Source organism: Lemur catta, chromosome 2 (assembly GCF_020740605.2).
Source record: "Lemur catta isolate mLemCat1 chromosome 2, mLemCat1.pri, whole genome shotgun sequence".
NCBI classification, from domain to species: domain Eukaryota; kingdom Metazoa; phylum Chordata; class Mammalia; order Primates; family Lemuridae; genus Lemur; species Lemur catta.
The window spans coordinates 36,196,233-36,212,990 of NC_059129.1; the positions used below are offsets into that span (position 1 = coordinate 36,196,233).

At 54.8% G+C, this 16,758-nt stretch overlaps 3 non-coding genes and 4 pseudogenes across 3 annotated transcripts; all 7 read right to left on the minus strand.

Moving 5' to 3' along the window:
* Positions 1-993: 993 nt before the first annotated feature.
* LOC123633565 lies at positions 994-1,126 on the minus strand (annotated as a pseudogene).
* Positions 1,127-2,323: 1,197 nt separating this feature from the next.
* LOC123633822 lies at positions 2,324-2,442 on the minus strand. The gene has a single exon (XR_006733813.1). It is a non-coding gene; the product is annotated as a 5S ribosomal RNA (ribosomal RNA).
* Positions 2,443-5,912: 3,470 nt separating this feature from the next.
* On the minus strand, positions 5,913-6,044 carry LOC123633553 (annotated as a pseudogene).
* Positions 6,045-7,240: 1,196 nt separating this feature from the next.
* On the minus strand, positions 7,241-7,359 carry LOC123633823. The gene has a single exon (XR_006733814.1). It is a non-coding gene; the product is annotated as a 5S ribosomal RNA (ribosomal RNA).
* Positions 7,360-10,832: 3,473 nt separating this feature from the next.
* On the minus strand, positions 10,833-10,964 carry LOC123633554 (annotated as a pseudogene).
* Positions 10,965-12,160: 1,196 nt separating this feature from the next.
* Positions 12,161-12,279, minus strand: LOC123633825. Its single transcript, XR_006733816.1, has one exon. It is a non-coding gene; the product is annotated as a 5S ribosomal RNA (ribosomal RNA).
* Positions 12,280-15,746: 3,467 nt separating this feature from the next.
* On the minus strand, positions 15,747-15,878 carry LOC123633556 (annotated as a pseudogene).
* Positions 15,879-16,758: the final 880 nt, after the last annotated feature.

Here is a 16,758-nt window from a genome sequence, read left to right on the forward strand (position 1 = left end):
AGTTATAAACCCTGTTTAAATTTGATTATTTATTAATTTGGGGGAAATGATTAGTTTGGGGGCTCTGTGTCCATCTATCGAGGAATACAGTATAGCCTCTCCATCGATTTGGGCCATCATTTATGTTTGTTACTAAGTTTTCCATCTAAGTTGGCACGTTTTTCCCGTAGGTGCTGTGTAGATTCTCTGTGACTTTGACTGTGATCCTTTTTAAAAATTGCATTCATTATTGTGTATTTGCTAGGAAATAAGAAATATCGAAACTATCGATTGAACGTTGATTTCATGTAGAGCTGTCTTGCGGGACTCACCTAGGCTTTCTACAGGTCTCCCATGCCTAGGGGCAAACAGTGTATTTTGAGAACCGTAGGAGGTGAGGACAATGAACGAGGTGATTTTTCCTTTCCCACCTATTATTAGTGTTTTCCCTTGTTTTAGTGTGTATTTTAGAGCGTCTGTTGCAGTATTGACCAGAAGAATCTCATTATCAACACCCTGGTCTTGCTCGTGACTTTCCAAAGAATGTTTTTACTTCTGAATCCTTAAGACTATTTTCTAAGGATTTAGACTTTTGAAAAGAGTTTCCAGATGTCTTCTCTTCTGGATTCTTAAATTATTTTATCGTGAACGAATGGCCAACTGTTCAGATTCTATTCTTCTGCATATATGGATAGGATCAAATTTCTCCTCTCATAGGGTAACGTGGTCGTCTACTTGGACAACCTTAGAATTTGTCCTGAATTCAGAGCCGGTCCGTCAGAAGTTCCGGAGGCCCGGACCTGCGGCAGGTGTCTGAGGGGCGACAGCCTCGGGGACTGAGCCTCCACATGTCAAACCTGACCCTCTCTCCAGGGGCCACGGGACAGGGTCCGGGCCGGCCGGGGGCGGGAGCCGGGGCGGGCGCGGAGGGCGGAGGGGCCCCGGGCCACCCCACCCCACCCCACCCCCGTTTCCAGCCCAGGGGGGTGGGACAGAAAAAGAGGCACAGCAAAAAGCCTAGGGCACCCGGTATTCCCAGGCGGTCTCCCATGCAAGTACTAACCGGGCCCGACCCTGCTTAGCTCCCGAGATCAGAGGGAATCGGGCGGGCGGGCGCGTTGCGTTCGGGGGTGGTATGGCCACAGAGGCCGGCGGCCGCCCCCGGACGCCTCAAGAGGCCGAGCTGCTGCTACGCGTCCCTCCCTGCCCAGTCGGGTCCCTCCCGCCGCCCTGGCCCTTCGCTAGCCCACCTGCCCCTATGGGGGGGCGGGCGCAGGCGGAGCCTGACGGGTCTCGCGCGCACCCCCCCTGCCCCACCCGAACCGCGGAGGCACCGCCGTCGCACATCCCAAGGAGCAGACCCACGGGCACGCGCGCAGGGACAGACTTCCACGCGTGGGGGCGGAGGGCCAGAGCCCGAGAGTGCGCGCGAGAGGGCCCTCCGCCGCCTCGCGCCAGGGCACGGCGGGGAGGGGCTTGCGGGCAGGGCCAGGACAAGGAGGCAGGGCCGTGGCTGCCGCTGGTCCTTCACCCGGAGGTCCTGAAGACGTGCAGTGTCCCCCCCACCGCGCCACCCCACCCCCGTCTGGGGAGGACCGTTCTGCCCCGATTCCCGTCAGGGCCTGCGTGTGGCAGCAGGCCCCGCGCGGGGGCGGGGCCGGGGGCGGGGGGCGGGGGGGCCAGAGCCGGCTATCCTGTTGCACCGTGGGGTGGGGTTTGGGGTGGGTTGCCACGGGTCGGGGGGCCGGTGGGTCGTTTGGGTTTGGGTGGGAGTGCTCCGCGTGTGTCCTCTCTGCCCGGGTGGCCGGCGACTTGCCCTGTGCGGTGCGCCGGTGTGTCTCTCGGGAGCCCCGGCGGCGGCGAGGAGCCCGCCCGGCGTGAGGCCCGGGCCCGAGGCCCGGGTGTGCGGCGGAGAGGAAGTCCACGGTGGGCTGGGGGTCCGGGGGCCCAGGGCACGGTTTGCCGCCGTGGGCTGTCCCGCGCCGGGTGCAGGGGATGTCCCGGAGTGCGGGGCGGGGCCGGAGAAGAGACCCAGCGGCACTTAGGGATCCCGCCGCCCGGCCCGGCCCCGTGTGGGGCCCAGGGCTGGGGCTCGGCTGCCGGCCGAACGGAAGGGCTGGGACGCTCTGCTGCTGCCGCTGCCGCCGCCGCCGCCGCCGCCGCCGCCGCCTGGCGGTGCTGCTGCAGCGGGGGAGAGGGGAGGAAGGCCCGGGCGGGGGCAGCGGGCCGCGCCGGGGGGCCGGGGGCCGAGCGCGAAAGGGGGGGCGGGCGCGGAGCGCGGGGGGCCCCCCCACCCCCCCCCGACCCCCCACGGGCCGGCGGGCGGGACAAAAGAAGAGGCAAAAGCCTACAGCACCCGGTATTCCCAGGCGGTCTCCCATCCAAGTACTAACCAGGCCCGACCCTGCTTAGCTTCCGAGATCAGACGAGATCGGGCGCGTTCAGGGTGGTATGGCCGTAGACGGCGGTGGCCGGCCCCGGACGCCTCAAGAGGCCGAGCTGCTGCGACGTGGCCCTCCGGGCCCAGCGCCCCGACCCCCACCCCCGACACCCCCGCGCCGTCCTGCAGCCCCGTAGCCTTCAAAGCCTTGCTCGGCAGCTGCTACACAGCACAGAAGCAACACTTTGCCGCAGACACATATACAAATCACAGCAAAAATCAAAGACTCAATAGGACATCTCTTCAAAGCACGGAGGACACAAACGGGAGGACAACGTGTGACTTGTCAGATTCTACAGACGGCAGGAGCCCACATGAAGGCTCAGGGAAATATTCCAAAGGAGTGGGACATGGCTCCGAGCTCCCCGGACATGAGCAGACTGGCTTCGGCTGACAGCAGCTCTTAGATTGTCACAGTGGAGCCAGGAAAGTAGAAAGTTCCTTCCTCGCCTTTCCTGCTTGGCGCAGTAGCAAGTAGTCCACGGTGATACGGTGAATGGATACGATTATTCTGTGGCATCACGCAAAGAGCGAATGCTGTGGGTGTCTTTGAGAACTGGGAATTTGGGTGTGAGAGAAAGAGGTGAAATCGATAAAGTATAGAGTAAAAAGCCTCTAATTTCTCAGTTTCCATTTGGATTCTCAGTGTAAGCTCAATGTATTTTTCTTTAGTTTTTTAATCTAATTCTATTTTATTGTTTAGTTTTTAGTTGTTTCCCATGGAAAGTGCTGAGAAATAGGTGCAAACTCAACAGCAGTGCATTTCACCAGCATCTAGGTCGTGGTCTCCACAAACCATTGTTATTAAACGGTCCTAAGACTTACTGGAGACATAGGCTGACTTCAAGTCTGGGGCGGGAAATGGACGCTTCTTATGCTGGGAAGCGTGGATGCTATGACATCCAACAGGACGAGGGTCACGTCAAAAGACACAGGAACCAGAATGAGTAGACTCCCGTTTGCCAAACACAGGACAGTCTGATCACCAGTAAGTATAATAATTGCAAGATATCGAAACACATTAAATATGCTTAAATCCACGATTACACCCCTCACAGCGGCAAAACTGACTCGGGTCACTGTGGACAGCGGTAGGAAACAAAGGGAAATGGTGACAGCCGGGGCCGCCCCCAACTAGTTGGGATGTGTGGACACTCTTTCAAAAGACATCTCAACCCATCACCATGTATGCACTGTATTTGCACTGGATTCAAAGAAACTGAAGTGAGTGTATGTGTCTCAGGGAAACGCAGACATCGAGTACTTGCTGTTATCTCTAATACGGTTAAATGTTTAGATGGAATAATGTGGCTGTGATTACACTGAAAAAGGAAAGAAAGCCTCCACCTTTGATAGAAACATATTGACCCTTTATCGATGGAGGGATATTACTAAGGGGATCATGAACTTAAGGTAGGAGGGGTATAAAAGAAACAAGATCTGGCTGGCCAAGGGTTGGTGATTTCTTGAGTCAGGGTAGTGAGTATGTATTCTACTATTCTGTCTGTTTTTGTTTCTATTTCAAATTTCCCATAATAAAAAGTGTCAAAAGATACCACGAAGAGGGTAAAAAACAAGCCGCAAACAGGACAAGGCATCTGTAGCGCATATACTTGGCAAGATATTACTATTACAGAATATCTATGTGTAATATGCTTCATACGCATTTGGCACTGTATCCTCACTATTAATCAGGGAAATAGGAAATAAACATTGAAGCAAGGTGTAGTTTCAAACTCACCAGATTGAGGAAACTTAAAAAACCGATCGCTGTGTTGGCTGGGAGGAAAACTCTTACCCACACCCTGCTGATACGGGAGGTGAAGTGATAGAACCATTTGGAAAACAATGTAGCATAAATGGATATGAATCCACACTGGCGTCATTCAGGAGCAAGCGTATTCTCTGAGGAGCACGTACCAGAGAGAAGATAGGGCACGTGTGACCAGGAATCGTCTAGGGTAATACTCACGGGAGCCCTGTGTACACGGACCTAGTCAAAGATCGGATAAAGATATTTCGATTGCTTCGTGCAGTGCCATTCTATAGCAGTGCTGATGAACTGCAGCTTCCTGTGTCAGCAAGGAGTATTCCCCAAACAGAAGGTTTCCCCTGGCACACAAGTTACCCAGAATGCATCCACAATGGTTCCACATGTATTATATAAACTGTGAAAATAACAAACTACCTCAATGAGACAGTCCTATAACAGAGAGCAAAAACTTTAAAAGGAAAAGCAAGCAAAATGCTGACAGTCGAGATGGGATTTGTTGGGGAGAAGTGTTTCTTTGGTTGCATGCCTTCAGGAAAAGATACACAGCGGCTTGCGACCTATGAATAAACTCCCAGTTTTATAAGGTGAGTGGTAGAGTTTTGGTACAGTTAACTCGATTTAATCTAATAATAATAATAATAATAATAATTATTATTATTATTATTCTTCAACATGTCCATTTCCCTAATTAAAAGAAAAGGAGAAAGAAACAGATTGTAAGTTTCTAGTTATAAACCCTGTTTAAATTTGATTATTTATTAATTTGGGGGAAATGATTAGTTTGGGGGCTCTGTGTCCATCTATCGAGGAATACAGTATAGCCTCTCCATCGATTTGGGCCATCATTTATGTTTGTTACTAAGTTTTCCATCTAAGTTGGCACGTTTTTCCCGTAGGTGCTGTGTAGATTCTCTGTGACTTTGACTGTGATCCTTTTTAAAAATTGCATTCATTATTGTGTATTTGCTAGGAAATAAGAAATATCGAAACTATCGATTGAACGTTGATTTCATGTAGAGCTGTCTTGCGGGACTCACCTAGGCTTTCTACAGGTCTCCCATGCCTAGGGGCAAACAGTGTATTTTGAGAACCGTAGGAGGTGAGGACAATGAACGAGGTGATTTTTCCTTTCCCACCTATTATTAGTGTTTTCCCTTGTTTTAGTGTGTATTTTAGAGCGTCTGTTGCAGTATTGACCAGAAGAATCTCATTATCAACACCCTGGTCTTGCTCGTGACTTTCCAAAGAATGTTTTTACTTCTGAATCCTTAAGACTATTTTCTAAGGATTTAGACTTTTGAAAAGAGTTTCCAGATGTCTTCTCTTCTGGATTCTTAAATTATTTTATCGTGAACGAATGGCCAACTGTTCAGATTCTATTCTTCTGCATATATGGATAGGATCAAATTTCTCCTCTCATAGGGTAACGTGGTCGTCTACTTGGACAACCTTAGAATTTGTCCTGAATTCAGAGCCGGTCCGTCAGAAGTTCCGGAGGCCCGGACCTGCGGCAGGTGTCTGAGGGGCGACAGCCTCGGGGACTGAGCCTCCACATGTCAAACCTGACCCTCTCTCCAGGGGCCACGGGACAGGGTCCGGGCCGGCCGGGGGCGGGAGCCGGGGCGGGCGCGGAGGGCGGAGGGGCCCCGGGCCACCCCACCCCACCCCACCCCCGTTTCCAGCCCAGGGGGGTGGGACAGAAAAAGAGGCACAGCAAAAAGCCTAGGGCACCCGGTATTCCCAGGCGGTCTCCCATGCAAGTACTAACCGGGCCCGACCCTGCTTAGCTCCCGAGATCAGAGGGAATCGGGCGGGCGGGCGCGTTGCGTTCGGGGTGGTATGGCCACAGAGGCCGGCGGCCGCCCCCGGACGCCTCAAGAGGCCGAGCTGCTGCTACGCGTCCCTCCCTGCCCAGTCGGGTCCCTCCCGCCGCCCTGGCCCTTCGCTAGCCCACCTGCCCCTATGGGGGGGCGGGCGCAGGCGGAGCCTGACGGGTCTCGCGCGCACCCCCCTGCCCCACCCGAACCGCGGAGGCACCGCCGTCGCACATCCCAAGGAGCAGACCCACGGGCACGCGCGCAGGGACAGACTTCCACGCGTGGGGGCGGAGGGCCAGAGCCCGAGAGTGCGCGCGAGAGGGCCCTCCGCCGCCTCGCGCCAGGGCACGGCGGGGAGGGGCTTGCGGGCAGGGCCAGGACAAGGAGGCAGGGCCGTGGCTGCCGCTGGTCCTTCACCCGGAGGTCCTGAAGACGTGCAGTGTCCCCCCCACCGCGCCACCCCACCCCCGCCTGGGGAGGACCGTTCTGCCCCGATTCCCGTCAGGGCCTGCGTGTGGCAGCAGGCCCCGCGCGGGGGCGGGGCCGGGGGCGGGGGGCGGGGGGGCCAGAGCCGGCTATCCTGTTGCACCGTGGGGTGGGGTTTGGGGTGGGTTGCCACGGGTCGGGGGGCCGGTGGGTCGTTTGGGTTTGGGTGGGAGTGCTCCGCGTGTGTCCTCTCTGCCCGGGTGGCCGGCGACTTGCCCTGTGCGGTGCGCCGGTGTGTCTCTCGGGAGCCCCGGCGGCGGCGAGGAGCCCGCCCGGCGTGAGGCCCGGGCCCGAGGCCCGGGTGTGCGGCGGAGAGGAAGTCCACGGTGGGCTGGGGGTCCGGGGGCCCAGGGCACGGTTTGCCGCCGTGGGCTGTCCCGCGCCGGGTGCAGGGGATGTCCCGGAGTGCGGGGCGGGGCCGGAGAAGAGACCCAGCGGCACTTAGGGATCCCGCCGCCCGGCCCGGCCCCGTGTGGGGCCCAGGGCTGGGGCTCGGCTGCCGGCCGAACGGAAGGGCTGGGACGCTCTGCTGCTGCCGCTGCCGCCGCCGCCGCCGCCGCCGCCGCCGCCTGGCGGTGCTGCTGCAGCGGGGGAGAGGGGAGGAAGGCCCGGGCGGGGGCAGCGGGCCGCGCCGGGGGGCCGGGGGCCGAGCGCGAAAGGGGGGGCGGGCGCGGAGCGCGGGGGGCCCCCCCACCCCCCCCCGACCCCCCACGGGCCGGCGGGCGGGACAAAAGAAGAGGCAAAAGCCTACAGCACCCGGTATTCCCAGGCGGTCTCCCATCCAAGTACTAACCAGGCCCGACCCTGCTTAGCTTCCGAGATCAGACGAGATCGGGCGCGTTCAGGGTGGTATGGCCGTAGACGACGACGGCCGGCCCCGGACGCCTCAAGAGGCCGAGCTGCTGCGACGTGGCCCTCCGGGCCCAGCGCCCCAACCCCCACCCCCGACACCCCCGCGCCGTCCTGCAGCCCCGTAGCCTTCAAAGCCTTGCTCGGCAGCTGCTACACAGCACAGAAGCAACACTTTGCCGCAGACACATATACAAATCACAGCAAAAATCAAAGACTCAATAGGACATCTCTTCAAAGCATGGAGGACACAAACGGGAGGACAACGTGTGACTTGTCAGATTCTACAGACGGCAGGAGCCCACATGAAGGCTCAGGGAAATATTCCAAAGGAGTGGGACATGGCTCCGAGCTCCCCGGACATGAGCAGACTGGCTTCGGCTGACAGCAGCTCTTAGATTGTCACAGTGGAGCCAGGAAAGTAGAAAGTTCCTTCCTCGCCTTTCCTGCTTGGCGCAGTAGCAAGTAGTCCACGGTGATACGGTGAATGGATACGATTATTCTGTGGCATCACGCAAAGAGCGAATGCTGTGGGTGTCTTTGAGAACTGGGAATTTGGGTGTGAGAGAAAGAGGTGAAATCGATAAAGTATAGAGTAAAAAGCCTCTAATTTCTCAGTTTCCATTTGGATACTCAGTGTAAGCTCAATGTATTTTTCTTTAGTTTTTTAATCTAATTCTATTTTATTGTTTAGTTTTTAGTTGTTTCCCATGGAAAGTGCTGAGAAATAGGTGCAAACTCAACAGCAGTGCATTTCACCAGCATCTAGGTCGTGGTCTCCACAAACCATTGTTATTAAACGGTCCTAAGACTTACTGGAGACATAGGCTGACTTCAAGTCTGGGGTGGGAAATGGACGCTTCTTATGCTGGGAAGCGTGGATGCTATGACATCCAACAGGACGAGGGTCACGTCAAAAGACACAGGAACCAGAATGAGTAGACTCCCGTTTGCCAAACACAGGACAGTCTGATCACCAGTAAGTATAATAATTGCAAGATATCGAAACACATTAAATATGCTTAAATCCACGATTACACCCCTCACAGCGGCAAAACTGACTCGGGTCACTGTGGACAGCGGTAGGAAACAAAGGGAAATGGTGACAGCCGGGGCCGCCCCCAACTAGTTGGGATGTGTGGACACTCTTTCAAAAGACATCTCAACCCATCACCATGTATGCACTGTATTTGCACTGGATTCAAAGAAACTGAAGTGAGTGTATGTGTCTCAGGGAAACGCAGACATCGAGTACTTGCTGTTATCTCTAATACGGTTAAATGTTTAGATGGAATAATGTGGCTGTGATTACACTGAAAAAGGAAAGAAAGCCTCCACCTTTGATAGAAACATATTGACCCTTTATCGATGGAGGGATATTACTAAGGGGATCATGAACTTAAGGTAGGAGGGGTATAAAAGAAACAAGATCTGGCTGGCCAAGGGTTGGTGATTTCTTGAGTCAGGGTAGTGAGTATGTATTCTACTATTCTGTCTGTTTTTGTTTCTATTTCAAATTTCCCATAATAAAAAGTGTCAAAAGATACCACGAAGAGGGTAAAAAACAAGCCGCAAACAGGACAAGGCATCTGTAGCGCATATACTTGGCAAGATATTACTATTACAGAATATCTATGTGTAATATGCTTCATACGCATTTGGCACTGTATCCTCACTATTAATCAGGGAAATAGGAAATAAACAATGAAGCAAGGTGTAGTTTCAAACTCACCAGATTGAGGAAACTTAAAAAACCGATCGCTGTGTTGGCTGGGAGGAAAACTCTTACCCACACCCTGCTGATACGGGAGGTGAAGTGATAGAACCATTTGGAAAACAATGTAGCATAAATGGATATGAATCCACACTGGCGTCATTCAGGAGCAAGCGTATTCTCTGAGGAGCACGTACCAGAGAGAAGATAGGGCACGTGTGACCAGGAATCGTCTAGGGTAATACTCACGGGAGCCCTGTGTACACGGACCTAGTCAAAGATCGGATAAAGATATTTCGATTGCTTCGTGCAGTGCCATTCTATAGCAGTGCTGATGAACTGCAGCTTCCTGTGTCAGCAAGGAGTATTCCCCAAACAGAAGGTTTCCCCTGGCACACAAGTTACCCAGAATGCATCCACAATGGTTCCACATGTATTATATAAACTGTGAAAATAACAAACTACCTCAATGAGACAGTCCTATAACAGAGAGCAAAAACTTTAAAAGGAAAAGCAAGCAAAATGCTGACAGTCGAGATGGGATTTGTTGGGGAGAAGTGTTTCTTTGGTTGCATGCCTTCAGGAAAAGATACACAGCGGCTTGCGACCTATGAATAAACTCCCAGTTTTATAAGGTGAGTGGTAGAGTTTTGGTACAGTTAACTCGATTTAATCTAATAATAATAATAATAATAATAATTATTATTATTATTATTATTCTTCAACATGTCCATTTCCCTAATTAAAAGAAAAGGAGAAAGAAACAGATTGTAAGTTTCTAGTTATAAACCCTGTTTAAATTTGATTATTTATTAATTTGGGGGAAATGATTAGTTTGGGGGCTCTGTGTCCATCTATCGAGGAATACAGTATAGCCTCTCCATCGATTTGGGCCATCATTTATGTTTGTTACTAAGTTTTCCATCTAAGTTGGCACGTTTTTCCCGTAGGTGCTATGTAGATTCTCTGTGACTTTGACTGTGATCCTTTTTAAAAATTGCATTCATTATTGTGTATTTGCTAGGAAATAAGAAATATCGAAACTATCGATTGAACGTTGATTTCATGTAGAGCTGTCTTGCGGGACTCACCTAGGCTTTCTACAGGTCTCCCATGCCTAGGGGCAAACAGTGTATTTTGAGAACCGTAGGAGGTGAGGACAATGAACGAGGTGATTTTTCCTTTCCCACCTATTATTAGTGTTTTCCCTTGTTTTAGTGTGTATTTTAGAGCGTCTGTTGCAGTATTGACCAGAAGAATCTCATTATCAACACCCTGGTCTTGCTCGTGACTTTCCAAAGAATGTTTTTACTTCTGAATCCTTAAGACTATTTTCTAAGGATTTAGACTTTTGAAAAGAGTTTCCAGATGTCTTCTCTTCTGGATTCTTAAATTATTTTATCGTGAACGAATGGCCAACTGTTCAGATTCTATTCTTCTGCATATATGGATAGGATCAAATTTCTCCTCTCATAGGGTAACGTGGTCGTCTACTTGGACAACCTTAGAATTTGTCCTGAATTCAGAGCCGGTCCGTCAGAAGTTCCGGAGGCCCGGACCTGCGGCAGGTGTCTGAGGGGCGACAGCCTCGGGGACTGAGCCTCCACATGTCAAACCTGACCCTCTCTCCAGGGGCCACGGGACAGGGTCCGGGCCGGCCGGGGGCGGGAGCCGGGGCGGGCGCGGAGGGCGGAGGGGCCCCGGGCCACCCCACCCCACCCCACCCCCGTTTCCAGCCCAGGGGGGTGGGACAGAAAAAGAGGCACAGCAAAAAGCCTAGGGCACCCGGTATTCCCAGGCGGTCTCCCATGCAAGTACTAACCGGGCCCGACCCTGCTTAGCTCCCGAGATCAGAGGGAATCGGGCGGGCGGGCGCGTTGCGTTCGGGGTGGTATGGCCACAGAGGCCGGCGGCCGCCCCCGGACGCCTCAAGAGGCCGAGCTGCTGCTACGCGTCCCTCCCTGCCCAGTCGGGTCCCTCCCGCCGCCCTGGCCCTTCGCTAGCCCACCTGCCCCTATGGGGGGGCGGGCGCAGGCGGAGCCTGACGGGTCTCGCGCGCACCCCCCTGCCCCACCCGAACCGCGGACGCACCGCCGTCGCACATCCCAAGGAGCAGACCCACGGGCACGCGCGCAGGGACAGACTTCCACGCGTGGGGGCGGAGGGCCAGAGCCCGAGAGTGCGCGCGAGAGGGCCCTCCGCCGCCTCGCGCCAGGGCACGGCGGGGAGGGGCTTGCGGGCAGGGCCAGGACAAGGAGGCAGGGCCGTGGCTGCCGCTGGTCCTTCACCCGGAGGTCCTGAAGACGTGCAGTGTCCCCCCCACCGCGCCACCCCACCCCCGTCTGGGGAGGACCGTTCTGCCCCGATTCCCGTCAGGGCCTGCGTGTGGCAGCAGGCCCCGCGCGGGGGCGGGGCCGGGGGCGGGGGGCGGGGGGGCCAGAGCCGGCTATCCTGTTGCACCGTGGGGTGGGGTTTGGGGTGGGTTGCCACGGGTCGGGGGGCCGGTGGGTCGTTTGGGTTTGGGTGGGAGTGCTCCGCGTGTGTCCTCTCTGCCCGGGTGGCCGGCGACTTGCCCTGTGCGGTGCGCCGGTGTGTCTCTCGGGAGCCCCGGCGGCGGCGAGGAGCCCGCCCGGCGTGAGGCCCGGGCCCGAGGCCCGGGTGTGCGGCGGAGAGGAAGTCCACGGTGGGCTGGGGGTCCGGGGGCCCAGGGCACGGTTTGCCGCCGTGGGCTGTCCCGCGCCGGGTGCAGGGGATGTCCCGGAGTGCGGGGCGGGGCCGGAGAAGAGACCCAGCGGCACTTAGGGATCCCACCGCCCGGCCCGGCCCCGTGTGGGGCCCAGGGCTGGGGCTCGGCTGCCGGCCGAACGGAAGGGCTGGGACGCTCTGCTGCTGCCGCTGCCGCCGCCGCCGCCGCCGCCGCCGCCGCCTGGCGGTGCTGCTGCAGCGGGGGAGAGGGGAGGAAGGCCCGGGCGGGGGCAGCGGGCCGCGCCGGGGGGCCGGGGGCCGAGCGCGAAAGGGGGGGCGGGCGCGGAGCGCGGGGGGCCCCCCACCCCCCCCCCGACCCCCCACGGGCCGGCGGGCGGGACAAAAGAAGAGGCAAAAGCCTACAGCACCCGGTATTCCCAGGCGGTCTCCCATCCAAGTACTAACCAGGCCCGACCCTGCTTAGCTTCCGAGATCAGACGAGATCGGGCGCGTTCAGGGTGGTATGGCCGTAGACGGCGGTGGCCGGCCCCGGACGCCTCAAGAGGCCGAGCTGCTGCGACGTGGCCCTCCGGGCCCAGCGCCCCGACCCCCACCCCCGACACCCCCGCGCCGTCCTGCAGCCCCGTAGCCTTCAAAGCCTTGCTCGGCAGCTGCTACACAGCACAGAAGCAACACTTTGCCGCAGACACATATACAAATCACAGCAAAAATCAAAGACTCAATAGGACATCTCTTCAAAGCACGGAGGACACAAACGGGAGGACAACGTGTGACTTGTCAGATTCTACAGACGGCAGGAGCCCACATGAAGGCTCAGGGAAATATTCCAAAGGAGTGGGACATGGCTCCGAGCTCCCCGGACATGAGCAGACTGGCTTCGGCTGACAGCAGCTCTTAGATTGTCACAGTGGAGCCAGGAAAGTAGAAAGTTCCTTCCTCGCCTTTCCTGCTTGGCGCAGTAGCAAGTAGTCCACGGTGATACGGTGAATGGATACGATTATTCTGTGGCATCACGCAAAGAGCGAATGCTGTGGGTGTCTTTGAGAACTGGGAATTTGGGTGTGAGAGAAAGAGGTGAAATCGATAAAGTATAGAGTAAAAAGCCTCTAATTTCTCAGTTTCCATTTGGATTCTCAGTGTAAGCTCAATGTATTTTTCTTTAGTTTTTTAATCTAATTCTATTTTATTGTTTAGTTTTTAGTTGTTTCCCATGGAAAGTGCTGAGAAATAGGTGCAAACTCAACAGCAGTGCATTTCACCAGCATCTAGGTCGTGGTCTCCACAAACCATTGTTATTAAACGGTCCTAAGACTTACTGGAGACATAGGCTGACTTCAAGTCTGGGGTGGGAAATGGACGCTTCTTATGCTGGGAAGCGTGGATGCTATGACATCCAACAGGACGAGGGTCACGTCAAAAGACACAGGAACCAGAATGAGTAGACTCCCGTTTGCCAAACACAGGACAGTCTGATCACCAGTAAGTATAATAATTGCAAGATATCGAAACACATTAAATATGCTTAAATCCACGATTACACCCCTCACAGCGGCAAAACTGACTCGGGTCACTGTGGACAGCGGTAGGAAACAAAGGGAAATGGTGACAGCCGGGGCCGCCCCCAACTAGTTGGGATGTGTGGACACTCTTTCAAAAGACATCTCAACCCATCACCATGTATGCACTGTATTTGCACTGGATTCAAAGAAACTGAAGTGAGTGTATGTGTCTCAGGGAAACGCAGACATCGAGTACTTGCTGTTATCTCTAATACGGTTAAATGTTTAGATGGAATAATGTGGCTGTGATTACACTGAAAAAGGAAAGAAAGCCTCCACCTTTGATAGAAACATATTGACCCTTTATCGATGGAGGGATATTACTAAGGGGATCATGAACTTAAGGTAGGAGGGGTATAAAAGAAACAAGATCTGGCTGGCCAAGGGTTGGTGATTTCTTGAGTCAGGGTAGTGAGTATGTATTCTACTATTCTGTCTGTTTTTGTTTCTATTTCAAATTTCCCATAATAAAAAGTGTCAAAAGATACCACGAAGAGGGTAAAAAACAAGCCGCAAACAGGACAAGGCATCTGTAGCGCATATACTTGGCAAGATATTACTATTACAGAATATCTATGTGTAATATGCTTCGTACGCATTTGGCACTGTATCCTCACTATTAATCAGGGAAATAGGAAATAAACAATGAAGCAAGGTGTAGTTTCAAACTCACCAGATTGAGGAAACTTAAAAAACCGATCGCTGTGTTGGCTGGGAGGAAAACTCTTACCCACACCCTGCTGATACGGGAGGTGAAGTGATAGAACCATTTGGAAAACAATGTAGCATAAATGGATATGAATCCACACTGGCGTCATTCAGGAGCAAGCGTATTCTCTGAGGAGCACGTACCAGAGAGAAGATAGGGCACGTGTGACCAGGAATCGTCTAGGGTAATACTCACGGGAGCCCTGTGTACACGGACCTAGTCAAAGATCGGATAAAGATATTTCGATTGCTTCGTGCAGTGCCATTCTATAGCAGTGCTGATGAACTGCAGCTTCCTGTGTCAGCAAGGAGTATTCCCCAAACAGAAGGTTTCCCCTGGCACACAAGTTACCCAGAATGCATCCACAATGGTTCCACATGTATTATATAAACTGTGAAAATAACAAACTACCTCAATGAGACAGTCCTATAACAGAGAGCAAAAACTTTAAAAGGAAAAGCAAGCAAAATGCTGACAGTCGAGATGGGATTTGTTGGGGAGAAGTGTTTCTTTGGTTGCATGCCTTCAGGAAAAGATACACAGCGGCTTGCGACCTATGAATAAACTCCCAGTTTTATAAGGTGAGTGGTAGAGTTTTGGTACAGTTAACTCGATTTAATCTAATAATAATAATTATTAATATTATTATTATTATTATTCTTCAACATGTCCATTTCCCTAATTAAAAGAAAAGGAGAAAGAAACAGATTGTAAGTTTCTAGTTATAAACCCTGTTTAAATTTGATTATTTATTAATTTGGGGGAAATGATTAGTTTGGGGGCTCTGTGTCCATCTATCGAGGAATACAGTATAGCCTCTCCATCGATTTGGGCCATCATTTATGTTTGTTACTAAGTTTTCCATCTAAGTTGGCACGTTTTTCCCGTAGGTGCTGTGTAGATTCTCTGTGACTTTGACTGTGATCCTTTTTAAAAATTGCATTCATTATTGTGTATTTGCTAGGAAATAAGAAATATCGAAACTATCGATTGAACGTTGATTTCATGTAGAGCTGTCTTGCGGGACTCACCTAGGCTTTCTACAGGTCTCCCATGCCTAGGGGCAAACAGTGTATTTTGAGAACCGTAGGAGGTGAGGACAATGAACGAGGTGATTTTTCCTTTCCCACCTATTATTAGTGTTTTTCCTTGTTTTAGTGTGTATTTTAGAGCGTCTGTTGCAGTATTGACCAGAAGAATCTCATTATCAACACCCTGGTCTTGCTCGTGACTTTCCAAAGAATGTTTTTACTTCTGAATCCTTAAGACTATTTTCTAAGGATTTAGACTTTTGAAAAGAGTTTCCAGATGTCTTCTCTTCTGGATTCTTAAATTATTTTATCGTGAACGAATGGCCAACTGTTCAGATTCTATTCTTCTGCATATATGGATAGGATCAAATTTCTCCTCTCATAGGGTAACGTGGTCGTCTACTTGGACAACCTTAGAATTTGTCCTGAATTCAGAGCCGGTCCGTCAGAAGTTCCGGAGGCCCGGACCTGCGGCAGGTGTCTGAGGGGCGACAGCCTCGGGGACTGAGCCTCCACATGTCAAACCTGACCCTCTCTCCAGGGGCCACGGGACAGGGTCCGGGCCGGCCGGGGGCGGGAGCCGGGGCGGGCGCGGAGGGCGGAGGGGCCCCGGGCCACCCCACCCCACCCCACCCCCGTTTCCAGCCCAGGGGGGTGGGACAGAAAAAGAGGCACAGCAAAAAGCCTAGGGCACCCGGTATTCCCAGGCGGTCTCCCATGCAAGTACTAACCGGGCCCGACCCTGCTTAGCTCCCGAGATCAGAGGGAATCGGGCGGGCGGGCGCGTTGCGTTCGGGGTGGTATGGCCACAGAGGCCGGCGGCCGCCCCCGGACGCCTCAAGAGGCCGAGCTGCTGCTACGCGTCCCTCCCTGCCCAGTCGGGTCCCTCCCGCCGCCCTGGCCCTTCGCTAGCCCACCTGCCCCTATGGGGGGGCGGGCGCAGGCGGAGCCTGACGGGTCTCGCGCGCACCCCCCTGCCCCACCCGAACCGCGGACGCACCGCCGTCGCACATCCCAAGGAGCAGACCCACGGGCACGCGCGCAGGGACAGACTTCCACGCGTGGGGGCGGAGGGCCAGAGCCCGAGAGTGCGCGCGAGAGGGCCCTCCGCCGCCTCGCGCCAGGGCACGGCGGGGAGGGGCTTGCGGGCAGGGCCAGGACAAGGAGGCAGGGCCGTGGCTGCCGCTGGTCCTTCACCCGGAGGTCCTGAAGACGTGCAGTGTCCCCCCCACCGCGCCACCCCACCCCCGTCTGGGGAGGACCGTTCTGCCCCGATTCCCGTCAGGGCCTGCGTGTGGCAGCAGGCCCCGCGCGGGGGCGGGGCCGGGGGCGGGGGGCGGGGGGGCCAGAGCCGGCTATCCTGTTGCACCGTGGGGTGGGGTTTGGGGTGGGTTGCCACGGGTCGGGGGGCCGGTGGGTCGTTTGGGTTTGGGTGGGAGTGCTCCGCGTGTGTCCTCTCTGCCCGGGTGGCCGGCGACTTGCCCTGTGCGGTGCGCCGGTGTGTCTCTCGGGAGCCCCGGCGGCGGCGAGGAGCCCGCCCGGCGTGAGGCCCGGGCCCGAGGCCCGGGTGTGCGGCGGAGAGGAAGTCCACGGTGGGCTGGGGGTCCGGGGGCCCAGGGCACGGTTTGCCGCCGTGGGCTGTCCCGCGCCGGGTGCAGGGGATGTCCCGGAGTGCGGGGCGGGGCCGGAGAAGA